General features: G+C 41.1%; 1 long non-coding RNA gene across 2 annotated transcripts in view; it reads right to left on the bottom strand.

The window, feature by feature from the left end:
• LOC129532009 (uncharacterized) overlaps window positions 1–24829 on the bottom strand; it is a 36977-nt gene extending 12148 nt beyond the window's left edge. Inside the window, exons 1-4 of one of the 2 annotated variants that reach the window (XR_010134435.1) lie at window positions 24679–24829; window positions 18444–18570; window positions 14961–15140; window positions 7606–8069 (exon numbers count right to left, since the gene is read on the bottom strand). This is a non-coding gene — a long non-coding RNA (uncharacterized lncRNA). Of the gene's footprint in view, window positions 1–7605; window positions 8070–14960; window positions 15141–18443; window positions 18571–24678 lie in introns of those variants that run through there. The other variant, XR_008677572.2, reaches the window with a different exon arrangement.
• Window positions 24830–27253: the final 2424 nt, after the last annotated feature.

Raw genomic sequence — 27253 nt, 5'->3', positions numbered from 1 at the left:
TTAAAATAAAACCAGAAACATAAAACAATGGGAATGTTGTTAGATCTCTGTGTCAATGCCTAAAAGTCCTTTTAACTCATATGTAATTCATCTAAGTTTTGTGTTTTGCCTTTCTAATTGCATGACTTTTTCCTAGTTGGTTGTGAGCAACCATTTGCCTGGGGGCAGGCACAGGTTGAGGGAAGGGGGTGGTGACTGGGGGAAGATTAAGAATGTCACAGAAAAAAATGCAAAGAGAAAGACTTAATTAATATTCAGGTTTTGACCTATATAGTAGGATTAAGTACAAAGGCAATGGTCTTGCAACTAGGCTACAGCTTTAATAAGGGATGTTCTAAACACCTCTCCTCTTCTGGGTACATTATCCATCAAGCCTGGATGATTCGAGTTACAGAGTTATCTCCATAATGAAGCGAAAGTAACCCATTTGCTCATGACAGCTACATGGTGGGGATAACTCTACAACCTGAATTGTATGACAGCAGTGGAATTTAACTGTCATGAGTTGAATTCTGTCCACCCAAGATTCATAGATTGAAGTCCTAACCCCCATACCTCAGAATGTGACCTTCTTTGGAGATAGGACCTTAAAGAGGTAATCAAGTTAAAATGAGGTCATTAGAGTGGTCCCTAATCTATATGATTTGTGTTGTTACAAAAAGGGGAGATTTGGACACAGCAGCCATCTAGGAGAACGCCACATGAACATGAAGATCTACAAGCCAAGGAAAGAGGCCTGGAACAGATCTTTCCTTAGATCCCTTAGAAGGAACCAACCCTGCCAACACCTTCATCTTGGACTTCCAGCCTCCAGAACTGTGAGACAATAAATTTCTGATGTGCAGGATACCCAGTTAGTGGTACTTGTTCAGTCACAGGAAACTAACAAAATGACCAAAGGAAGACTAAAGAAAAGCCCTCATTTCTACTCTGAGGGACTGTAGGAAGGGGTTGATGATCCTCCCATCCTCATAGGCTTTCCTGTACCAACCTGGGATGCCACCATCTCAAAGTCACTGGGGCCACACAGGATGGTCAGGTGAGCTCAGCTGGGCCTTCTTCAGTTCCACTGGGGTCTTGCAAGACCCCAGTGACTGATGGAGTCTGCAGAGAAGTGGCTGCCCAGAGGTCACAGTAGCAGGGAAGAGGTGGATCTGTAGGGCTATAGTGGATGCTCATGTTCAGACCAGTGCTCCGGAGTCACAGCTAGACTTCAGAATGGATATAGTCCCAGCAGGCAGGGCTGTAGCCAGGTACAGAGGCCAATTCATAAATTACATAGCCGTAGGCTAACACTGCAAATGCTAGCAGGGTGAGAAGGTTCCAGGTAGACTGGAGATCTCCCCGCCAAAACCACAGCCCCTTTAAGCATCACAGCTCTTCCCTACTACACAAGACGTACATAAGCCTCACCCCTGCTCCACATACCATCTTAGGGAGGGAAAGGGGCTGAGGGGAGAACATGCATCTGGGAGACCAAGCACTTTTAGTCAAGAGGAACTGGGCACAACCAAATAATCCGATCAGACAAAACTTTAAACCAATTCAGACATCAAATTAATTGCTTCCAGGCCACAAAGTTGTATTATGTGTTTAAATTCTACAGTGTATATGCAAAGTGCTTCATTAGCACAGGACTGTGGGTTGGTGGAGGAAGTAGAAGTGGGACCATTCACCACCAGGGTCACTATCTCAATCAACAACTTCAGAAAACCCTTAGGGATGGTCACAGTGGCTCCTCTGGTGTTTTCTAGACTAGACTGGATGTGTTCCAAAGATTCTTACAACTTTGTACTGTCACTAGCTTCAGGTAATGAAGTTTCACAGCCTGGAGGAGTGCTAATTAAAGTCAATAGCAGCTTGACGATCCTGACACCACACCCTCAATGAACAAAACCATTGCTTAGTCTGTCAGTTGCCTTAGATGCTCAGGCAAAGTGAAGAGCTGTCAGATACAAACTGGGAAGCGGGGCAGAGCTGTGCAGGGCTAGGAGAGGGTGAGCCGAGGGTGAGCTGAAAGCCAGCTGAGGGTGCGCTGGTGGGGAGAAGGTGGCCCTTTTCATCTTGGCTCTGTTCCATATGGCTGGCACATCTTCCATTTGGGATGAGGAAATCTCTACCACAGCAGGGGGAAAGGCCATTAGCCTGGCCAGCCGCGGTGGCTTACGCCTGTAATCCCAGCACTTTGGGAGGCAGAGATGCGTGGATCACTTGAGGCCAGGAGTTCAAGACCAGCGTGGCCAACATGGCAAAACCCCATCACTACTAAAAAGACAAAAACTTAGCTGGGCATGGTGGCGCACACCTGTAATCCCAGCTACTCGAGAGGCTAAGGCAAGAGAATCACTTGAGCCCAGGAGGCGGAGGTTGCAGTGAGCCAAGATTGCACCACTGTACTCCATCCTGGGAGACAGAGCACAACTCTGTCTCAAAAAAAGAAAAAAAAAGGCCATTAGCCTTAAGCCTTTTCAGGTTGAGGAGGTGAGTTTTTTATTGTAAATAAACAAACATAACAGTTCTTTGGACATGAAACAAAAGTAAACAGTAGGACTTATAGATGGCTTCCCATCTTAAGCAGCCTAGGAATCACAACTATTAATAATGATGTTTTCCTGGAAGGAGCTCCAAGAACTTGTAAACCAAAAAGTATCTGAGACATCTCAATTGATTTAGGTGTTTATTTTGCCAAGGTTAAAGACATGCCCATGATATAGGCTCTCGAGGTGCTGACAACATGTGCCCAAGATGGTCAGCCTATGACTTGGCTTTATATAGTTTAGAGAGACATAAGACATCAACCAATACATGTAAGGTGTATATTGGTTCGCTCCAGAAAGGCAGGACAACTGGAAGCAGAGACTTCCAGGTCATAGGCAGATTCAAAGACTTTCTGATTGACAGTTGGTTATTATCTAAAGACTGGAATCAATATAAAGGAATGTCTGGGTTATGATAAGGGCTTGTGGAGACCAAGGTTTAATCATGCAGATGAAGCCTCCAGGTAGCCAGCTTCAGAGAGAACAGATTGTAGATGTTTCTTGTCAGACTTAAAGAGTTTATTCTACCAGTCTTAAGGTCTGCGTTGATGTTAATGGTTATGAGGCATGTCCGATCTCCCCTTCCCATTATGACCCGAACTAGTTTTTCAGGTTCACTTTGGAACGTCCTTGGCCAAGAGGAGGGGTCTATTCTGATGGTTGAGGGGTTTCAAATTTTATTTTTTGTTTACAAACGGTATACCCATCATTCATACCCATTTCATATGAATAAAGGCAGCCAACTTCGGTCATGACACAATCATTACTTAAGTAGTCCTGGAGTAACTACTAGAGAGTTAAAAGTTAATTTCTCAGTGGCTGGAAGATAAAAGGAGCAAGGAAGAGGACAGCTGCTTTTCTTTCTAGGCACTTTGTCACTTCCCAAATGCTAGGCACCGTGTGAGGCAGGGAAGGAGGTTCAGACACAAAAACTGAGAGGAAGGGGAGCAAATATGTACACATGACAACCATTCAATTATATATTCATTCAACAAATATTTATTGAACTCTGATTATGCACTGGACATTAGGTGTTGAAGACGGCTATTAACAAAACAGTCTTTGCCTCATGGACCTGCCTCTGTAGTAAAGGAGGCAGACAATCATTCAACACATAACATAGTATCGGGTAGTGACGTGTTATGAAGAAGGCATATTAGGGAGCTAGACTGTGACTGAGCAGGGAGAGAGAGGAGTTGCCCTTTTAGGGGTTGGTAGGTAATGTCTGAGATGACATTTGAGTAGAGACCTGAATCAAGTTGGAGGGTGTGATGGTTAAATTTACATATCAACTTGACTGCACTACAGGGTGCCCAGATTAAACATTGTTTCTGGATGTCTGTGAGGGTGTTTCTAGATGAGATTAGCATTTGATTTAGTGGGCTCAGTAAAGGAGATGGCCCTCCTCCATATGAGTGGACACCATCCAATCCCTTGAGAGCCTGGACAGAACAAAAAGGTGGAGGAAAGAGGAATTCACCCCATTTCCTTCCAGCCTGAGTACCAGGGCATAGATCTTCTCCTGCCCTCGGTGCCCCTGCCCTGGCCTCTGGAATTGGGCTGAATTATCCACCCACTCCCCTGGGTCTCCAGCTTGCAGGTGGCAGATCATGGGACTTCTCAATCTCCGTAATCAAGTGAGACAATTCCAAATATGAAAGTTCTTCCTATGGACAGTTGAGTCTTAAACAACACACGTTACTTATATGCAGATTTTCTTCTGCCTCTGGCACCCCTGAGACAGCAAGACCAACCCCTCCTCTTCCTCCTCCTCCTCAGCATACTCAACGTGAAGATGATGAGAATGAAGACCTTTATGGTAATCCACTTCCACTTAATTGGAAATATATTTTCTCTTCCTAATGATTTTTAAATAAAATTTTCTTTTCTCTAGCTTACTTTATTGTAAGGATACAGTATATAATACATATACCAAATATGGTTTTTGTTTTGTTTTGTTTTGTTCTCTCACTCTTGTTGCCCAGGCTGGAGTGCAATGGTGCAATCTCGGCTCACTGCAACCTCCATCTCCCAGGTTCAAGTGATTCTCCTGCCTCAGCCTCCCAAGTAGCTGGGATTACAGGCACATGCCACCACGCCTGGCTAATTTTTGTAGTTTTAGTAGAGATGGGGGTATCGTCATATTGGTCAGGCTGGTCTCAAATTCCTGACCTCAGGTGATCCACCCGCCTTGGCCTCCCAAAGTGCTGGGATTACAGGCGTGAGCCACTATGCTCAGCCCCAGATATGTTTTTAATCAACTGCTTATGTTCTCAGTAAGGCTTTTGGTCGACAGTAGGCTATTAATAGTTAAGTTTGGGAGAGTCAAAAGTTATACATGGACTTTCCACTGCAAGGAGATCAGTGCCCCTAACCCCAGAGGTGTCCAAGGGTTAACTGTACATCCAATCCTCTCCTTTCTCTTCTCAGTCTCCACAAGTTCCCCAACCATCATCATGCATTTCTCTTTGTTATTTTGTTTTCCTTCATGCTTACTCACTCTCATCCACATGCACATATTTCTCCCCCTGTCCAGCACAGGAGTGCACACCTGTCACCTCCTCCTGCCTTCTGTATTAGTCCGTTTTCATACTGCTGATAAAGACATTCTCAAGACTGGGTAATTTATAAAGAAAAAAGAAGTTTAATGGACTCGCAGTTTCACGTGGCTGGGAAGGTCTCACAATCATGGCGGAAGGTGAAAGGCATGTCTTACGTGGTGGTAATAGACGAGAAAGAATGAGAGCCAAGCCAAAGCAGAAACCACTTATAAAACCATCAGATCCTGTGAGACTTATTCACTACCACAAGAACAGTATACGGGAAGCCACCCTCATGATTCAATTATCTCCCACTGGGTCCCTCCCACAACATGTGGGAATTAAATCAAGATGAGATTTGGGTGGGGACACAGCCAAACCATATCTCATACCTCTATGGTGTCCTCACAGTCGTTTGAGAAAATCTTCTCTCTCTGATGAAATAAAAATGTTAGAACTTGGAAAATCCTTAGAGTTTACATGGTTATTCTCAGTGCACAAACACACCAGTCCCCACAGTCCTCCAGATGTGTGCCTAAGTTTTCCTTTGCTCAAACCTCCTACTTAAAAAGGTTTTGGGGAAGATGTTGTCCCTACTGGCAGAGGATGAAGTGGTAAGAAGCTGAGAGAGGGTTGAGACAGAGGGAAGCAGACTCTCTTCCCCGCTGCGCCCTCATGATCAGCATCACATCTTTAAAGGTACCTTCATCAGCTCTTCCTTTCTTTCTTTTTTCCACTGCCTCCATGTCTACGCTGGACAGGAGCATGAGTGAAGCATGAGTTTCCTTCCATTTTCAAAACAAACCTTTAACTTAGAATGAAGGTGAAAGAATATATTTTTTCCTAAATCAACAGTGTAAACTGGCTGGACTGTTTTGTAAAAATATCACACCCTCTGGATGTTTCATGAGCTGATTTGCATGGTACCAGATGAGTTTCTCTTTTCCTCTTTCAATCAACTCAAGTAAATATACAACATGCAGCCAAATTACATCCTCTTACAGGAAGAGAGATTTCAAAATCTTTTCTTATTGTTTACCTGAATCTGTTTGTTCACAGTTTCTCAGACAGGCAAGATATCCTCAGAACAAAGTTACTAAAAGGATTTTCAGGTGACACAGGCTGCAGCTGGAAGTTAGTTATGTAACTTTGGTTTTGTGGCTCTTTCCATTTTCACGGTGTACAGCAGATACTAATTAACATGGAAATTGATTTGTGTGCTTGAGCATTCCAGCTAGCTGCGACAAGCATTTCATGCTCTGCGCTGGAAAATGTTCTCATTGCTTCTTTGGTAATGCTGAGCCATGGATAGATGACAATGACAGTTCACTTTTGTCACTCTGTGAATGAAGGAGTAAATAAGTGCCCCATCCACAGAACCACGGAGCTCATGTAATCCACTCAAAAAGGGACCCTGGTCCAGCAACTTTGATGCAACCTGACTTTCCTTGGACACTTCCAGTGACAGGAGACTCACTACTGTCGTCCAGCTGTTTGCCATGGCTCTGCTAGGTCTGAGTTAAAGGGGGTCACTCACACGAGTGTTTCCCCTTTTGGAGCTCCCAGTGAGAGGCCACAACCCCAGGGCAACTGGAAAGATGCCCATCTAATAGTCTACTCCCTCTAAGGTCAGATTTCTCTCATAAAGGTGCAGTGGCATGCACCTGGAGTCCCAGCTACTCAGGAGGCTGAGGTGGGAAGATCGCTTGAGCCCAGGAGTTCAAGTCCAGTCTAAGCAGCACGGCAAGACTCCATCTCTAAGAAAAAAAAAAAAAAATCTCCCATAAAACTTGCTCCTTTGCAGGTAAGGGGCCATCACCATTGTTTCTTTACTATTTGTTAAGTGACCATTTTGTGTCAGATATTGTCTTATATCCCGGGGCTGCAACTTAAATAATACTTACTCTGTCTACCAGGAACTACCAATCTAGTTTATTAAATTTTAATGACTTTGAATTAGGTAAACTAGTATAAGTTATTTATAGCATTCTTTATACATTATTTAATTCAATAAAAATTATTGACTAGAATTTACAGTCTAGTAGGGAGAGAAATCTAAATAAATTATTATAACAGGATGGTGCAAGTGCCGTCATAAAGCACAGCTCATTAACTTGATCCTTCTTAAGGCAACTGGCCAGGGAAACCTCTCAGAGGTGTTAAGAGGCAGAAAACCTAAGGGCATTGAACACTTATGGGGCTGGGGGCGGGATTCAGGGAGAAGGATGCTGCCAGAAAGATCTATTGCCTTGTGATGTTATTCAAGGTTAGCCCAGCCGTGCACCAGCTGATTGACTATTGGAGTCCTTGGACACCACCCATAATCATTCTTAACCACTCATGTCGCATGGCTAATGAGAGGCCTTGCGGTACTGGCTTAATGAGTTGAAACGATTCAACTATAATTAGCACATTTATTATTTTAATATGAATCAATGCTTCTAAAGACCTCAAAAAGAACTTAATCTCTAAAATAAATTAAACCCTTCCTACAAGTTCCTTCATACTACTATCACACCTAGTGTTTTCTTCTTAGCATAAATCGCACACGTCATCCCCAAAATAGTTCCAATCATAGTGGATCGCAAACAGCCAGGCTAAAAGTAATTAAGTTTTATTGTAAATTGTTTTCTGAGCTTTTCTGAAAATCCCAAGGAAAGGCCAGGAGGAGCAGATCTCCAGCTAGGGTGACATTCTGATTGGTCGTGATGACGGCAGTGCATTTTTGGTAAAACCAACAATGGTGCTTTTCAGACACAAGTCCTGCCTAACCTAACATGGCATGAAGGAGGCGGCAGCCAGGTTTGCACTTCACTTGTTGCCTTTGCATCTTCATCCATCAGGCTGAACAGAGAATCAATAACCAGTAGCCTAGCAGGATGTTTTAAGGTTATCACTCCCAATCCTTCATTTGATGGATGCTGAATGTTGATCAAATTGACTGAGAGTTGAAAAGTTGCCTTCTGCTGCAGGTTTGATGAGTTACCATTTTCTGCCAGATAAAGAAGTTTCAACAAAAGAAGAAAAATTACTTTTCTGGGATCTGCTCTTGCTCTATAGAAACAGAAACGCAGCTAAGAGACTTAAAGTAGAAACAGCAGAATATTTAGGTCTCACCAAGGACCCTGCCTATTTTGACAGGGAAGTCCTTTTGTTCTATGTACATATTTTGAAAAACCACTGTTTCTTTTTATAGGAAAGGATTTCTAAAAGGCATTCTTTGGAAACTCCAACGTAAAGCAAAATCTATTAGACATCTAGGATATGGTCTTGAAATTAACGTTAAGTGAGAACTGACATATCAAAGATGTAAGTATTAAGATTCTAATCTATTTTTACAATGAATTCCCATTTGTCCAAAATGTTTCCAAATTCTAGAATTTTTTAAGAAATTCGGATTTAAAAAATACCAGAGAATGCTGGCTTTGGCAGTGGTCTTTCCTCCTTTCTATGTTTGTAACTACTTTCTCCAACAGAGAGAAATATCTACAGTAGTTTTAGAATTGCTAAGCCAAGCCACTGAGAAAAGCAAGCCTATTAACTAGAGTTCGATATTGTTGAAATTATTTTTCTTCTTGAGGTTAAATTTGCATAAAGTGCAATGCAGATATCTTAGGTGTACAATTCATTGAGGTTTGATAAATATATACCTCATAGAATTATTACTGCAACCAAGATACACGGAACATTTCTATTATCCCCAAAATTGCTCTTATGTCCTCTTCCAGTCAGTCCCCAACTACCACAGATAACCGTTCTGAAATCTATCACTGTAGAATACTTCAGCCTATTCTTCTTTTTTTTTTCTTAGAGACAGGGTCTAGCTCTGTCACCCAGGTTGGAGTACAGTGGCACAATCATGGCTCACTGCAGCCTTGAACTCCTGGCCTCAAGTAATCCTCCTGCCTCAGCCTTCAGAGTAGCTAGAATTACAGGCACACACCACCATGCCTGGTTATTTTTCCAACTTTTGTAGAGGCAGGGTCTCACTATGTTGCTCTGGCTGGTCTTGAACTCCTGGCCTCAAGCAATTCCCCTACCTTGGCCTCCCAAAGTGCTGAGATTACAGGCGTAAGTCACCGCATCTGACTTTATTTCAGCCTATTCTTGTACTTCATATGAATGAAATCACGAAATTATGTGTTCTTCTACATTTGGGCTCTTTTGCCCAACAGAGTGAGTTTGACATTTGTTCATACTGTTGGGTCTAGATCAGTTGTTTCATTCCTTTTACTGCTGAATAGTATTCCAGGGTATGAATATTCCATGAATTGTTTACCCATTTTCCTGCCAATGGACATTGGTTTTGTTTTTGTTTTTGCGGTAAGAACACTTATCATGAGATCTACCCTCTTAACAAATTTTTTATCTACCCTCTTAACAAACTGTTGAGTGTACAATGTAGTATGGCTAAATATAGTCATTACATTATACAGCAGATCTCTAGAGCACAGTCATCCTGCTTAACTGGAGCTCCACCTGTCGAACAGCTCCCCATTTCCTCCTCCCTGCAGCCTCTGGCAACCACCATGCTACTCTCTGCTTCTATGTACTTGACTCTTTTAGATTCCACATTGTATTAGTCTGTTCTCACGCAGCTATGAAGAAATACCCGAGACTGGGTAATTTATATAGGAAAGAGGTTTAATTGACTCACAGTTCCCCAGGGCTTGGCCTCAGAAAACTTACAATCATGGCAGAAGGGGAAGCAAACATGTCTTTCTTCACATGGCAGCAAGAAGGAGAAGACCGAGAGAAGTGCAGATCAAAGGGGGGGAAAGCCCCTCACAAAACCATCAGATTTCATGAGAACTCACTCACTATCATGAGAACAGCACAGGGGAACCGCCCCGTGGTTCAATCACCTCCCATGAGGTCCCTCCCCCAGCACATGGGAATTACAACTCAAGGTGAGATTTGAGTGGGAACACAGAGCCAGACCATATCACACATCTAAGTGAGATCATGCAGTATTTGTCTTTCTATGACTGGCTTATTTCACTTAGCATAATGCCCTGAAGTTTCATCCATGATGTCATGAATGACAGGATTTCCTTCTTTTTTCTTTTGAGACTGGGTCTTGCTCTGTCACCCAGGCTGGAGTGGACTGGTGTGGTCATAAACCACTGCAGCCTTGACCTCCTGCACTCAAGCAATCCTCCACCTCAGCCTTCCATGTAGCTGGGACCACAGGTGTGTGTCAACACACCCCGTTAATTAAAAAAAAAAAAAATTGTAGAGACAATATCTCACTATGTTGCACAGGCTGGTCTTGAACTCCTGGGCTCAAGTGATCCTCCTGCCTTGGCCTCCCAGAATGCTGTGATTATAGGCACAGCCAGGATTTCCTTCTTTTGATGAACATTATAGATTTTCCCTCAGGATTAGTTATTATGAATAAAGTCTGTGGGAATATAAATGGGTGAAACCATTTTGGAAACCATTTGACAGTTTCTTACAAGGTTATAATACTCCTACCCTATGTATGACCCAGCAATTCCTCCGCTAGGCGTTTACCTAAAGGAATAAAAATGTATTCACAAAGAGACTTGTGCAAGAATATTTATAGTGGCTTTATTCATGCTTGAGAAAGTCTTTCAATGAAGCCATCTAGCCTTGGTTAACTAGTTCTCCAGTGGAATTCTGCTCTTTGTCATTCATTCTCTTGAATATAAGAATAATACAGATTTGAACATCCATCTGTTAACTCCAATAAGTAGGTGACCTGTATGTCTGTTTATGTTGTCTTTTCTTCCTCCTCTTCATGAGTGTCCTGGGTAAATGTTGTGTATGAGGTTCTGGATAATGCTATCATCTTCCAGAGAGGGCTAGTCCTATTTTCTGGTAGGCAGATAAAGTCATAACTAACCAGGGACCGGTTTGTTTGTTTGTTTTTTAGTTTCCATCTACCTCTCATTTTCCCCATACATAGGGTATAGCCTCCAGGATTCCCAGCTGAGGTTCTGGAGTGCTGACTGAAGCCCTTCTCCCTGGGTCTTGAATTCCAACTCTGGCCTCCCCAGCACTGTGAGAAGGAAGAAAACTCTGCTTTACCCATTGGGAGTTTTCTGCTTTGCTTCAAGAACAGTTTAAGAATTCAAAAAGTCAACAAATCCCTAGAAAGGCAAAGAGCGGTTTGTTGGGCAAAAATGTTCTGTGCCTCCCTTGTGACCAGGATTTTTGCTCCCTTCCACTCCAAATTCCAAAGACTTATTAGCCCTAAACTCCAATTTCTGTCTTTCTAGTCCTATAAGATTGCCAACATTTCAGCAGGCATCTCTCTTCTTAGCAGCAGCTTTCTGCCTAGGCCTTCTGCCCAGAATCTCAACTTCCCGCCTCCCATGACCAACAACTGGCAAATACTTGGAGGGAAAAAAGACGGCATGAGGTTGGCTTTCCTCACTGTGGTGTTCTTCTCTAGGGATCGTGGCTGATAGGGTCTGTTTGCCTCAGATAGTTTGTGATGCTTTCAGTTTTTTCAAAAAATAATCTTTCTAGTTGTTTTGTATGAAAGCTTCAGTTCACTGTAACCTAATTTGTCCTAGTTAGAAGCATAAGTTATGACTTAAATATTTTTCTTGTCTAACTGCACTGGATAGGACCAATTCAATGTTTAAGTAACTTGACTTTTCTTTTAATGAGAATGTTTATTAGGTTGTTGATTAAGATGGATGTTTTGGGCAAGATTGGAACAACAGACACTAGGGACTCCAAAAGAGGGGAGGGAGGGAATGAGCAAGGGTTGAAAAACTACCTATCGGGTACTATATTCACAATGTGGATGGTAGGATCAATAGAAGCCCAACTTCAGCATCACACAATATACTCATGTAACAAACTTGCATATGTACCTCCTGAATCTAAAAAAAAAAAGACTGGTGTTTTATGTGGCTTTTTAATAGATAGCTTTTATCAGATCAAGGATATTCTTTAATATTCTTAGTTTTCTATATTTTTATCATTAAAAAGCATTATTTAATTTTTCTGTATCTATTAATATGATCATATCATTTTTCCCCTTTCATCTCTTAATTGTATAAAGTCGTGTGTGTGTGTGTGTGAGATGTGCTTTCCTAATTGTATTAGGGTTTTCTAGAGGGACAGAACTAATGGAATAGGTATATATAAAAGGGGAGTTTATCAAGGATTGTTAACTCACACAATCACAAGGTCCCACAATAGGCCACCGCAGGCTAAGGAGCAAGGAGAGCCAGTCTGAGTTCCAAAACTGAAGAACTTGGAGTCCAGTGTTCGAGGGCAGGAAGCATCCAGCACGGGAGAAAGATGTAGGCTGGGAGGCTACGCCAGTCTCTCTTTTCACATTTTTCTGCCTGCTTATATTCTAGCCACGCTGGCAGCTGATCGGATTGTGCCCACCCAAGGGTGGGTCTGCCTTTCCCACTCCACTGACTCAAATGTCAATCTCCTTTGGCAACACCCTCACAGACACATCCAGGATCAATACTTTGTATCCTTCAATCCAATCAAGTTGACACTCAGTATTAGCCATCACACTAATATTAAACTATTCTTTCATTACTGGATAAATCTAGATTGATTATGATACAGTATCTTTTATTACATTTATGACTGGATTCTATTTTCTATCACTGGTTTAGAATTTCATCTTTGCTAAAGTTGCAATTAGATTTTTTCTTTTCTTCTGCTGGGCTTGCCCAAGATTAAATTAAGCTAATAGAATGAGTTGGAGAATATTTGATCTTTTATTATGCTCTAGAAAACTAAGTCTAAGATTAGAACAATGTGTTCCTTGAAAGCTTTTTAGAACTTACCTGTAGAAATCATCTGGGCACGGTGTTTTATTTGGGTAAAAAATTTTAACTACTACTTTCATTTATTTTCCTTATATATATATTGAGCTAGTCAGTCTTACTATTTCTGTTTTTGAGACAGTTTCCCTATAGGTCATATTTTTCTAAGAATTTATCCATTTTGTCTAAGTTTCCAAATTTATCACCATAAAGCTGTTCATAGTATTTTCTTATCTTCTTTTAATTTTGGTTGTATCTATAGTTATATCCCTTTTTCTCACCTCAATATTACCATTTTTTTCTTTACAATCTCACCAGATAGCTGACTATTTTATCAGTCTCTTTTAAAGACCAAATTTGGGCTTTGTTCTAGGATGTGTTGTTTTTTAAAAAATCAGTGTTTGCTCTTATTTTTATGTTTTCTCTCCTACATTCTTTTGATTTAATCTATTGCTTTATCTTCCTTCATTTTTTCATATTGACACTTAAGTCTTTATTCCTTTCTGAAATAAGTGTTTAAATCTATGATATTTCATCCAAAGTATCACCCATAAATCTTGCCTCATTCCAGAAAGGACTTGATGAAGCTCAGAAAGATGTACATAGTACAAGATTTAAAAGTAAGAATAGGCCGGGCGCGGTGGCTCATGTCTGTAATCCCAGCACTTGGGAGGCCGAGGCAGATGGATCACCTGAGGTCAGGAGTTTGAAACCGACCTGGCCAACATGGCAAGGCCTCATCTCCACTAAAAATACAAAAAATTAGCCAGGCATGGTGGCGCGATCCTGTAATCCCAGCTACTTGGGAGGCTGAGGTAGGAGAATTGCTTGAACCCAGGAGGCAAAGGTTGCAGTGAGCTGAGATTGCACCACTGCACTCCAGCCTGGGCAACAGAGCAGGACCCTATCTTAAAATAAATAAATAAATAGGCTGGGCATGGTGGCTCACACCTGTAATCCCAGCACTTTGGGAGGCCGAGGCGGGTGGATCTCAAGGTCAGGAGTTTGAGTCCAGCCTGACCAACATGTTGAAACCCCGTCTCTACTAAAAGTACAAAAATTAGCCAGGTGTGGTGGTGCACGCCTGTAATCCCAGTTACTCAGGAGGCTGAGGCAGAAGAATCACTTGAACCCAGGAAGTGAAGGTTGCAGTGAGCAGAGATCATGCCACTGCACTCCAGCCTGGGTGACAGAGCAAGACTCCATCTCAAAAAAAAATTAAAAATTAAAAAAAAATTAATAAATAAAATAATATGAAGGGATTCTTGATAGATGGCAATAGTGGTTTGTTTGTTTTAACTAAGCTGTTTCTTATACTTAAAGTGGGTTCCTTGTTGGCAGCATATGGTAAAGTATTGTTCTTTAGTCCAATCTGACAATCTCTGCATTTGAATTGGGGTATTTATACCATTTATATTTAATATAATTATTGATATGGTTAGATTTAAATCTGCCATATAGCTACTCATTTTCTCTATGTCCCATCTGTTCTTTGCTCCCTTTACTCTTTTTATTCCTTCTTTTGGATTCAGGTTTTTTATTATTTAATTTTACCCCCTTTGTTGTTGTATTAGCAATACCTCCTCTTGTGTTATTTTAGTGTTTGTTTTAGGGTTTATACTATACATCTTATGTTATCACAGTCTACCTTCAAGTGATATTACATCACTTCACAAATAGTATAAGAACATACTTCAATTCTTCTTCTCTCAGCTTTGTGCTATTGTTGCCATATACTTTACTTCCACATATGTCATAAAACACACAATAATTTGTCATTTTCTCTTTAAACAACCAATTCTGCTTTAAAGCCTGCATTCTCAATGGGGTTATATTGCCCACTCCTACCCACCAAGGGGCAAAAAAATAAAAATAAAGTTCTTGGAGACTGAAAAAAATGTTCAATATTACAATGGCTTGTATTTCCCCAAAAGGCCACAGAACATAAACAAATACATGGTATATCTGTGGTATTAAAATTTTATGCAGAAGGTGGGGAGAATTTGGTTGGGGAAAAATGTCTAAAAATGCTTCGTCAGAGAATAAAGTTAAAAACAGACTGAGAAACACTTTAAAGAGATTTAAATAACTTTAAAAACTCTCATATTTACCCACATAGGATAGTTCCCATTCTCAATACTTTTTGTTCCTTCTTGGAGATCCAGATTTCCATCTGGTATCATTTTCTTCTACTTGAAGAGTTTTCTTAGCATTTCTTCTCACTCAAGTCTTCTTATGATGAATTCTTTCCACTTTTGTTGGTATGAAAAGCCTTTATCTCATCTTCATTTCTGAAAAGATATTTTCACTAGGCAAAGATATCTAGGTTGACAGTGTTTTTCTTGCAGTACAGATTTTCCCTGACTTACGACTTTTTAATTTTATGATGGTGTAAAAGTGAAACACATTCAGTACATTCCTTGACTAATGATGGAATTATGTCTAGATAAACACATCATAAATCAAAAATGTAAGTTGAAAGTGTATTTTAGACATGATATTTTCAATTTATGATGAGTTTTTTGGAACATAACCCCATCATAAGTCAAGCAGCACTTAAACTTCAAAAATGTAGTACCACTGTCTTCTGGTTTACATTTTTTCTGAGAAGAAATCTGTTGTCATCCTTCCGTAAACAACGTCCTTCCCCAACTCCCTCTGACTGCTTTCTTCTTATCACTAGTTTCTCTCTCTCTTTTCTTTTAATTCCAGAGGACCCAAATCACTAATTTTAAGCAATTTGATTATGTTGCGCTTTGGGGTCATGTGTTTTTGTTTCTGGTTTTTTTTTGTTGTTGTTGTTGGGTTCTTGCTCTGTCACCCAGGCTGGAGTGCAATAGCACAATCTTGGCTCACCACAACCTCTGCCTCCCAGGTTCAAGCAATTCTCCTGCGGCAGCCTCCCAAGTAGCTGGGATTACAGGCATGTGCCACCACACCTGGCTAATTTTGTATTTTTAGTAGAGACAGGGTTTCTCCATGTTGATCAGGCTAGTCTCGAACTTCTGACCTCAAGTGGCTCACCCGCCTCAGCCTCCCAAAGTGCTGGGATTACAGGCATGAGCCACCGCACCCGGCGTGGGGTCATGTTCTTAACCTTTCTTGTGCTTAAGGTTTTTTGAGATTCTTGGATTTGTAGCATTATAATTTTCATCAAACTTGGAAAGTTTTCAGTCATTCTTTAATTTTCTTTGAGTCTTTAAAAACAGGCTTACTGGAATTTAATTCACATCATACAATGCACACATTTAATTTGTATAGTGCAATGTTTTGTAGTATATTTATAGAGTTGGGCAACCATCACAACAGTCAATTTTAAAACATTTTCATTACCCCAAAATGAAACCTGATACCCACTGGCAGTCACTTTCCAATTACCTCCAACTTATAAGCCCTACACAATCACTTATCTATGTTCTATCTCTACAGATTTGCCTATTCTGGACTTAAAAAAAAATAGTCATGCAATACGTGTCTTCTGTGGTTTAAAAAACAGAATGTACTGTCTCACAGTTCTGGGGGCTAGGTAACTGACAGCAAGGTGTTAGCAGCACTGGTTTCTTCTGAGGCCCCTCTCCTCGGCTTGTAGATGGCCATCTTCTTATGTCCCCACATGATCTTCTCTGTGTGTGTGTCTGTGTCCTAATCTCCTCTTCTTGTAAGAATACCAGTCAGGTTGGATTAGGTCCACTCATGGACCTCATTTTACCTTAATTATCTGAAGACCCTATCTCCAAATACAGTCACATTCTGAGGTGCTGGGGGTTAGGACTTCATCATATGAATTTTTGGGAAACACAATTCAACCCATAATACTAGGCAGTGAGGACACTGAATTCATTATACTATCTACCCTATTTTTGTGAGAGTTTGAAATTTTTCATAATAGAAGGTTTTAACTTTTATTAAATTAGAAAATTGATGGAAGAGAATAATAAAGTTACGCCAGTATGAACTACTATAATAGCTCTAGAAAGAAATACGATCACTTACCTTTAAAAAAAAATGACTTGATAATCCATAGGCCTATTAGCAGACAACCTTCTACATTCCTGAAGGGGGAATTTTGTCCCCTCAAATTCCAATATTGACGTCCTACCACCCGGTACCTCAAAACATGACTGTATTTGGAAATAGGGTCTTTGGATAACTAAGGTAAGATGAGGTTATACGAGTGGATCCTAATCCAATCTGAATGGTATCCTTATAAGAAAAAACGATTAGGGCACAGACACACAAAGAGGGAAGACCACATTGGGACACAGGGAGAAGATGGCCACCTGCAAGCCCAGGAGAGAGGTCTCAGAAGAAACCAACCCTACTGACACGTTAAGAGCAGCTGTAGAGCCTCCAGAACTGTGAGGCAGTAGATAAGGTACCTCAGCCTCCAATGTCTAAGAAACCCAAGATCATATCCAGTCCAAAGGGCAGTCAGACCTTCCCTATGTTAGGCATTAGATAGAACTGGAGTCTCTTTAGTACACCACTGATTTAACTTTTGCTGACATTTAATATTGCCATTTAAGTTTAATCTTTCACAATATTACAAGTATATCACAAGTTATACTTGCCGAGTAAAGCAACACAAGTGACCTTAATGGTCTGTATCATGGCATAGGCTGAAATATTAGAGGGAGGACAATTGAATACCTCCATGCTAGGGTCAGCCCCAACACGTAAATATCAAAGTTACAGCCATTAGCTTTTAGGTTTTTTTGGTTCACTTATGCAATTTCTTATTAATATTCCTCCAAGAGAACTGAGGATATTTCCAACACACCATGGAGTCAGAACACCCAATTAATCAAGATGAAATAAGATAAATATCCAAATTAGCTAAATGGGAGAAAAGTGGTTAATAGTCACAGAATCATAGAATTGAGAGGGCTGACTTCCATTTATGGCAATATAGTAAATTAACTGAGAACCCTCCTATCAAAAAACACCTGGAAATGATGGACAAAATATAATAAACATGCTTTTAAATATATAACTGAACGTGCAAGAAAGTAAGAGAAATCCCTCGGGGCAAAGCCAGAAATGAAACAGAAATGCAGCTCAGATTGCCCTGATAAATGTTGCTGGACTTGATAACTGAGGGGCTGCTATTTTAACAGCCATGTGAGGACAGGAGATAAAGCCTTGAATCTATAGTAGGAAGATAGAGTGTAAGTTATCTAGTATCAGCACCCTCAAAGGCTTACACTTCAGTAAAAGGGTAGATTAGGAATAACATCCACCCACTGGCAAAGAGGTGTGACAAGAGAGCTTTCGGGTCTCATCTTGTCCTCTAGGTTACATTGTCTTTAAAACCAATATTACTCTGAGAATTCTAACCATGAATCATTTTCTCCTGCATTTGCAGTTTAAATTCATACTATCTTTGTGGTCTGTGAATCTCACCTCTAGTATGCCTGAGAGGAAGAAATGCTTTGAGGGACACAACTTTAACCCACGCCTCCAAAATCTCAACAGATGAGGCTCCACCAGACATCATTAGCTCACCATGGCTAAGACAAGTGAGAAGATTCGAGGGTTGGACCCACTCGTATGTAACTGAATCATCTGAAACCCAGATATTTTAAATGACTTACCCAAAAGTTCCACAGCATTTAATTGGCAGAGACAGACCAGAGCTCAGGGCTTATGAGTTGTCTGTGAATTATTTACTCCTTCCAGCAATCTGCCTCTTTCCATATAGAAGTTCTTTCTCTGGAGAATCTAAGGGAAAAATCAGGTTCAATTGTCTTTATTTATTTATTTATTTGTTTGTTTGCCTTGAGATGGGGTCTCACCTTGTTGTCCAGGCTGGAGTGCAGTGGCCCAGTCTCAGCTCATGGCAACCTCCTACTCCTGGATTCAGGTGATTCTCCTGCCTTGGCCTCCAGAGTAACAGGGATTACAGGTGCATACCACCACATCCAGCTAATTTTGTATTTTTAGTAGAGATGCGGTTTCACCATGTTGGCCAGGTTGGTCTTGAACTCCTGACCTCAAGCAATCTACCCACCTTGGCCTCCCAAAGTTCTGGGTTTACAGGCATGAGCCACTGTGCCTGGCCTCACTTTTCAATATAGGATTGTTGATTTTGAAGACAATTGAGGCCAAGCATAGTGGGTCATGCCTGTAATGCCAGCATTTTGGGAGGCAGAGGCAGGCAGATCACCTGAGGTCAGGAGTGCAAGACCAGCCTGACCAACATGGTGAAACCTCATCTCCATTAAAAATACAAAAACTCACTTTGGGAGGCTGAGGCGGGCGGATCAAGAGGTCAGGAGATCGAGACCACCCTGGCTAACACGGTGAAACCCCGTCTCTACTAAAAATACAAAAAATTAGCTGGGTGTGGTGGTGCGTGCCTGTAGTCCCAGCTACTCAGAGGGTTAACGGGGAAGAATGGTGTGAACTCGGGAGGCAGAGCTTGCAGTGAGCCAAGATCGCGCCACTGCACTCCAGCCTGGGTGACAGAGTGAGACTCAGTCTCAAAAAAAAAAAAAAAAAAAAAAAAATTAGCCAGGCATGGGCATGCATACCTGTAGTCCTAGCTACTCGGGAGGCTGAGGTGGAAGAATGACTTGAACCCTGGAGGTGGAGGTTGCAGTAAGCCAAGATCATTCCACTGCACTCCAGCCTGGGCGACACAGTGAGACTCTGTCTCAAAAAAAAAAAAAAAAAAAAAGAAACACCAAAAAATGAGCCTATTTGCCCCCAAATACTCAAATAAGCAAGTGGATTCTGCTACTGTGGTGCTTCAAGTTCACAAGTGTCCTCATCTGTATTCTGGAGATACTCTGCACCTGAGCAAGTGTGTTGAAAAGATGTGCTACCCAGCACGCTCACTGTCTGCTAACTGAAACACCCTTTGGGAAAGCAATCTGCTTAAGCATACCAATGGTTTTAAATATAATGCTGCTTTGAGTAATTCATTCTTAGGAAATTCTCAGACATATGAATAAAGGGTTAGTGTTCAATTATACTCACACTATTGTAACCTACAATGCTAAAAAGTTGAAAATGCCCTAATGTTCTACAAAAAAAATGGTTACATAAATTACAGTACATGTTTAAAATAGATTGTTCTATAGGCATTTTAAAAAATTTGAAGACCGATATAAAACTGAATGAAAAAAATGAATTAAAAATATACATATCTATTGTTCTCACTCATGGGGAGCCGAAACAACTGATGTCATGGAGATCAGGAACAGAATGATAGACACTAGAGGCTGGGAAGGGGGTGTGGGTTGGAGGGGTTTGAATCAAGAGAGGTTGGTTAGTGGGTACAAATATACAGTGAGACAGAACAAATAAGCCACAATGTTCAACTGCAGGGTAGGGTGGCTATAGTTAGCAACAATGTATTGTATGTTTCAAAGTATCTATTAAGAGAGGACTTGAAATGTTACCAATACATAGACGTAATAAATACTCAAGGTGGGCCAGGCGTAGTGGCTCACGCCTGTAATCCCAGCATTTTGGGAGGCTGAGATAGGCGGATCACGTGAGGTCAGGAGTTTGAGATCAGCCTGGCCAACATGGTGAAACCCCATCTCTACTAAAAATACAAAAATTGGCCAGGCATGGTGGCGCATGCCTATAATCTTAGCTACTCGGGGGGTGCTGAAGCAGAAGAATCGCTTGAACCCGGGAGGTGGAGGTTGCAGTGAGCCAAGACCACACCACTGCACTCCAGCCTGGGCGACAAAGCAAGACTCCATCTCAAATAAATAAATAAATAAATAACTCAAAGCGATGGATACTCCAAATATCCTGACTTGACACATTTGATGCATTTAACAAATACATGTACCCCATAAATACATAAAATACTTGGTATGAATAAAAAAGTAACTTACAAAATTTGAAGAACATAGCATTCCCTTTTTATAAATTAAAATTCTCTAAATTTTGTATTCCTATGGTCTTCTCTGAAAGATTCGAATTTGTAATTGGCTTATTAAAACATACATTCACAAAATACGTACATGCAGAAACCACAATGGTATAGCACTTCACACCTGTTAGGATGGCTAATATAAAAATAATAATAATAATAGGCCAGGTCCGGTGGCTCATGCCTGTAATCCCAGCAGTTAGGGAGGCCGAGGTGAGAAGATCACCTGAGGTCAGGAGTTCAAGACCAGCCTGACCAACATGGTGAAACCCCGTCTCTATTAAAAATACAAAAATGAGCCAGCCGTGGTGGTTGGGTGCCTGTAATCCCAGCTACTTGGGAGGCTGAGGCAGGAGAATCACTTGAACCTGGGAGGCGGAGGTTGCAGTGAGCAGAGATCATGCCACTGGACTCCAGCCTGGGCTACAGAGTGAGGCTCTGTCTCACAACAAACAAATAAATAATAATAATAATAAACACTGGCAAAATTGGAAGGAATACTTGACACTGCTGGAAGGAATGTAAAATGATGCAGCTGTGGAAAACAGTATGATGATTTCTCAAAAACCCAACCCACAAGAAATGAAAGCAGAGACTCAAGCTGACATTTGTACACCCATGTTCATAGCAGCATTGTTCAAAATAGCCAGAAGGTGGAAGCTACCTAAGGGTCCATCAACGGATGAATGGATAAGAAAATGTGGTAATCGTCCACCTGTCTTTAAAATCAATACTACTCTGAGAATTCTAACCATGGGCCTTTTCTCCTGTATGTGCTGTTCAAATTGGTACCAACTTTGTGGTCTGGAAATCCCTACACTGAAAGATTCACATAAAAAAAACCATCTAAGGCTGATAACCCCTGTGGTATGACTGGCAGAAAAAAAACGTCTAGAGGGACAAGCCAATCCATATTATTCAGCCTTAAAAAGGAAGGGAATTCTGACACATGCTACAATACGGATGGAACTTGAGGACACTACACTAAGTGAAACAAGCCAGTCACAAAAGGACAAATACCATATGATTCCACTTATATGAGGTATGTAGTCAAATTCACAGAGATTCACAGAGATGGAAGGTAGAATGGTGGTTGCCCCAGGCCAGGCATGAGGGAGGATTGGAGGGTTATTGTTTAGTTGGTACAGAATTTAGTTTTGCGAGATGAAGAGTTCTAGAGATGGATGGTGGTGATGGTTGCATAACAAGATGTGTGTGTATTTTACCACAATAAAATATATACATGAAAATACATGGATATATACATATATACTATAACATATCAGTCATATAAAAAAGATGATACAGGGGTAGGAAGGTTGATAGATATAAAAATTGATAGCTTTATGGTGTATTCATTTTCTATTACTGCTGTGTAACAAATTTCCACAAACTTGGTGGCTTATTAACAACACATATTTATTCTCTTACAGTTCTGGAGAAACAAGTCAGAAATTAAGGTGTCAGCAAGGCCACACTCTCTCTCTGGAGGATCTAGGGGAAAATTTTGTTTCCTGGCTTTCTGCCTTTAGAAGCTGCCTGCATTCCTTGGCTCATGGCCCTTTCCTCCATCTTCAAAGCCATCTTCCTCCTACCTGAAATTTTGTATCCTTTACCAACATCTCCCTAACTGTTCCATTCTCTTGTAACTTCTATTCTACTCTCTACCTCTATGAGATCAACTTTTTTCAGTTCCACATCTGAGCAAGATCATTGGTATTTGTCTTTTCGTTCCTGGCTTATTTCACTTAACATGATGTCCTCCAGGACATCGATATCTTTGGAAGCCATTATTCAGCCTACTCAGTCATGAATGGACAGGAGAAAAGAGAGAAGGAAAATGAAAAACAATGGAAGAAAATATTCTCTGTATACTTGTATATAGTTTACAAGCTTTTTGTGATAAAAAGTTTTATAATAAAAAATGCAACATTTTAAAATTGGCTTTCTTAATTGATATAATTTGGATATTTGTCTCTTCCAAATCTCATGTTGAAATGTGACTCCCAATGTTGGAGGTGGGGCCTGGTGGGAGGTGTTTGGGTCATGGGGGTGGATCCCTCATGAATGGCTTGGTATCTCCCTGCTGTAATGAGTGACTTCATGGAAATCTAGTTATTAAAGAGCCTGGCGCCTCCCTCCCCCTCTATCTTGCTCCCTCTCTTAATATGTGACAAGCCAGCTCCCCTTGCCTTCCTCCATGATTGGAAGCTTCCTGAGGCCTCACCAGAAGCAGATGCCGGCACCATGCTTCTTGTACAGCCTGCAGAACCATGAGCCAAATAAACCTCTTTTCTCTATAAACTACCCCGCCTCAGGTATTCCTTTATAGCAACACAAATGGACTAAGACATTAATGCAAGTATAATTTAGTGTATTTGGGGTGCTTTTCCAGGTGTGAGATGGGTTCCACTAAACCATCCAGCATGCCTGGTATAATTATCCTAATGAGCAGAGTAATCCATTTGTAAGGTGTCAAATCTGTAACAGGAAGGCTGTCTATAGCTGCAATGTTTACAGCTCCCTCTGGAAAATATCCAGTCTCACCACAGTCAGGTTTCCCTCCCTACACTTCTCTTGTGCTACTGGCATTCACAGGGAGATTTATACACATTGTCTATCAAATGAGGTATTTTGATGAGGTGTTGCATTCACTTTTTCTGTAAAGCATGGCTTTGAAGAATTGAAAAAATTAAACCTCTCCCAAGGGTCTTCATTATTGTTCTTCAGTTAATGAAGATTTCTTTTAAAAGCCAAGCCCTGTGCTGAGAGCTTTCTGTGGATTAAGGCATTGATTTCTTGCACTGTCCTGTGAGGTGAGTGGTAGCACTATGGTCATTTATAGATGAGGAAGCTGCCTCGTAGAGAGGGCATACAACCTGCCCAAGGTCCCCCAGTGACTGATTTTTGAAGGCATGAGAGGGGAGGCATTTATGACACAACACGGAACCCTATTTATGCACTACAGCTAATCACATACAGGTCTTCTGAAAAGATCAAAGACAGGTCTGACCTCAGAGTCCCCTCACACAACTGTGCACTTCAGATCAGACTATTAGTTAACACACATCACATCTGCTCTCTTCAAACTCTTTAGATCTTCTAAAACATACAAAGAAAGCAGAAGAGAGAGTTCTTGCCCTTTTAAATATCCTACAGTTTAATCTGGGAGATAATACATACACCCTATAATGTAAGTAAAGTTACAAAATGATCTATACCCTCAAACACACAACACAAGAGTGACCAAGAGCAGGTCAACATACACAAAACCAAAGAGTGATAAGGATGAAGTCTGTTGGAGATTTGGTGGTTAAATGCATTTCTCTTTTCTAGGCATTTGAGGGCACAGCTTGGCAGTTTAATATGACAAACTGGGTTCTTCTATAGATTTTACTCATAAATATCCTTTATGAGTGAACAAAAAAGTAATTTCAAACCGAGTTGGGGCTTTTAAAAAATTTATGTTAGTATGAACACTGACTCCTTGGAAATTATACCAATGCTCAACAAGCAAATTTTAATAAAGAAAAATAGAGGAGGACAAAGAAGGGAATCTTGATTTAGAGCAATGGCAAGAAGGCAAGCTGCATCTATAAATTTCTAAAGAGCAGCTTGTTAAATAAATGGTTTCTCTTTGGAAGGCAGATGTTTATCAGTAAATGCTCCTCTGAAGTGCAGCTTGTTAATCTGCAGGGGGAGATGTCTGGGCACTTTTGTTCCCAAAAGGTCGGGATGAGATAAGGAGGGGGAAAGCTTGACAGCTGCTCTGGGATCTGTATTCATGATGCAACCCGGAATCAGGTTAGCTGTGTTTATGCTCACAGCTAATCACAGACTTTCCTTCTAACATACAGAATGGTGTGCCCACATTTGTGAGTACACAAACGTGCGCACGCACACACACACACACACACACACACACCCCTTCTTACCTGATTCTGGCATAGCAATACAGGAGATTAATATTCAGAAAGAGTTCTGTACCAGGACTTTGTACCAGTGTTTCCGACAGTGGTGTACAGCACACTGGTTCATCAGGCTAAGCAAGAAGAAATGAAACCAGGCTTGCTTGATGAAGTCTAAAACTGGAGGTCCTAAGGGGGCAAAGTGAAAGAAAGGTCAAAGTTTCCTACCTACTGTTAGCTGCACTTAGAAGCAGCAGTAAAATCTTGGGAAAGAGGCATGAAATATACATGGGAAGTGTAATGTTCCTCCAAATATTACATGAGAGACCCGGAGATGCCGCTTTTGCTTTTAAATCCAGAGCAGAGGATGAGTTTAAGACTTGAGCAACACAAGGTACTGGAGGGAGTCTGTTCCCCACAAACTCTGTGAAGAATGTTATTCTCCATGAGGGCGGGGAATTTTACTTTCTTAGCATTGTATGTCCAGCCCTGGCACAGGATCTAGCCCAATACATATTTGATGAATGAACAGATAATATGAATGAATGCACAAATGCCATATTACAGCAAATATTTCACCTCTTGGGGATCTTAGCTAAAGCAAAAGTAGAGGAAATTTGTCCAGCCAGCATTTCCTCTCTCTAATATCATAACCACTATTTGAGCTCATTGGAAGAGAAGCTTAAAAAGCAGACGTAAATGTTTATTCCTCTATCGCTGCAAATCTTAGCACAGCCTTGATAACCAAATACCAATCAACTCTACAAAATAACAGACGTTGGCCGGGCACAGTGGCTCACACCTGTAATCCCACACTTTTGGAGGCCGAGGCAGATGGATCGCTTGAGGTCAGGAGTTTGAGACCAGCCTGATCAACATGGTGAAACCCTGACTCTACTAAAAACACAAAAATTAGCCGGCATGGTGGTGGGCGCCTGTAACCTCAGCTACTCAGGAGGCTGAGGCAGGAGAAGTGCTTGAACCCAGGAGGCCAAGGTTGCAGTGAGCCAAGATTGCACCACTGCACCCTAGCCTGGGCGACAGAGCAAGACTCCATCTCAAAAAAAGAAAAAAAAAAAAGAAAAAAAAGCACACCCATCCCTCTGGATGGAATGGGACATCCATTTCCCTACAGAAGGCATGTTTTATCCCTTTAATGTTGGTAGGAAAATGGTTGGGTAAAGTCCTTTCCATCTCTCCCCATTTTGGGGGCAGTCATGTCCTCATTACTGTTTCCTCTCTCTCATCTCCAAATATATATCCACAAATGTTTGCTACTTATATTACAAAACCTTTATAAAATTCTCTCTTCCCACCTTCCAGAGTTCTCAACTTTCCCGTTTTCTTCAACCCTCCTCACTTTTCAAGTAAAATTTTAAAGGTGGCATCCAAAGCCAAACCGCACTTTTCACTTGACAAAACCCAATAATTACTCTGTTTTCTTAAGTCAGATGCTCCTGCTAATCTGATACAAACCATCCAAAATTAGCGCTTTCCTTCCCCCTCAATGCCAATGGCATTAAATGACTCAACTCTGCCTCACACCAGCCCCTTCAGCTTCCAGGGTTTGAGCTGACCTCCTTGTCAGGACACACTCTCTTGTTCTGTAGCATCATCTTCTTGACTTCAGCACCCCTCTCTATAGCTTAAATAAAGTCAGGCTTGGCTCTTTCGCCACAGGGTTATAGCAGCAGCAGATGCTCTGCTATCTGGCAAGTTGGGAGAAGGAAAAATATTGCTTAATCTGTATTCCAGTTAAAAGACAGGGGTCACATTTATCATACTTGGGTGGTCAACCTTCAAATACAGTAATTCACATGGTAAAGTGTACTTAGTACTGAAGTGACACTGAATTTTGATGAGTCTTTGATGATTCAGAAGGTACTGCAGGAATATTGCAACACTTATGAGTCATCATTATGAATATCAGCGATCACTGGATTGCAGGTTTTGAAAGGCCGCTGATGGATGGACCAGATTTGCTTCTGTGCAGTTGTCTGTTTCCTTGCATTGGACAGGGGCAGCACATCTCTGAACTTTCCTGGAAAATCTCTGGAAGGCACTAGCTGGTGTCTTGGCGTCTGTTCAACAGATATTTAAGTTCCTACTATGTGCCTGGCAGAATTGCTAGATTTTTGGTTCTGACATTATCTACTGCATATGATGATCTTTCCTCCTTAAGTGCCTTAGCAAATAGAATGGGTACCATGCCTCCCTGTCTCTAACTTTTAGGAAAAGGTTTGTTTTTTTCTATTTTTCCCAGTTGATGGTTAATTTTAACAAATGGAGAAATTTCACAGGGTCTTTCTCTTGATTTTTATCTGATCTGTTGGGTAATAATGCACAATTGGAGTGTAAAGCATAACTAGGTTTCTGAATTATTTTCAGCTGATTGACAATGTTTCTAACCGCAAAAGAGAACAAACTCATTTCTATGCCAAACAGGACTAAAAAACATTCATGGATATGTCCACTTCCTTGTAACTCACCAATTTATTTTGGTTGGGGGGGGGGCGGTAATACGTCCACTGATTGATATTTGATCCCTAACTTTATTCAAGACTTATTTATTTATTTATTTGAGACAGAGTTTCGCTCGTTG

Source organism: Gorilla gorilla, chromosome 1 (assembly GCF_029281585.2).
Source record: "Gorilla gorilla gorilla isolate KB3781 chromosome 1, NHGRI_mGorGor1-v2.1_pri, whole genome shotgun sequence".
NCBI classification, from domain to species: Eukaryota; Metazoa; Chordata; class Mammalia; order Primates; family Hominidae; genus Gorilla; species Gorilla gorilla.
This window is presented reverse-complemented; position numbering and strand designations above follow the sequence as displayed.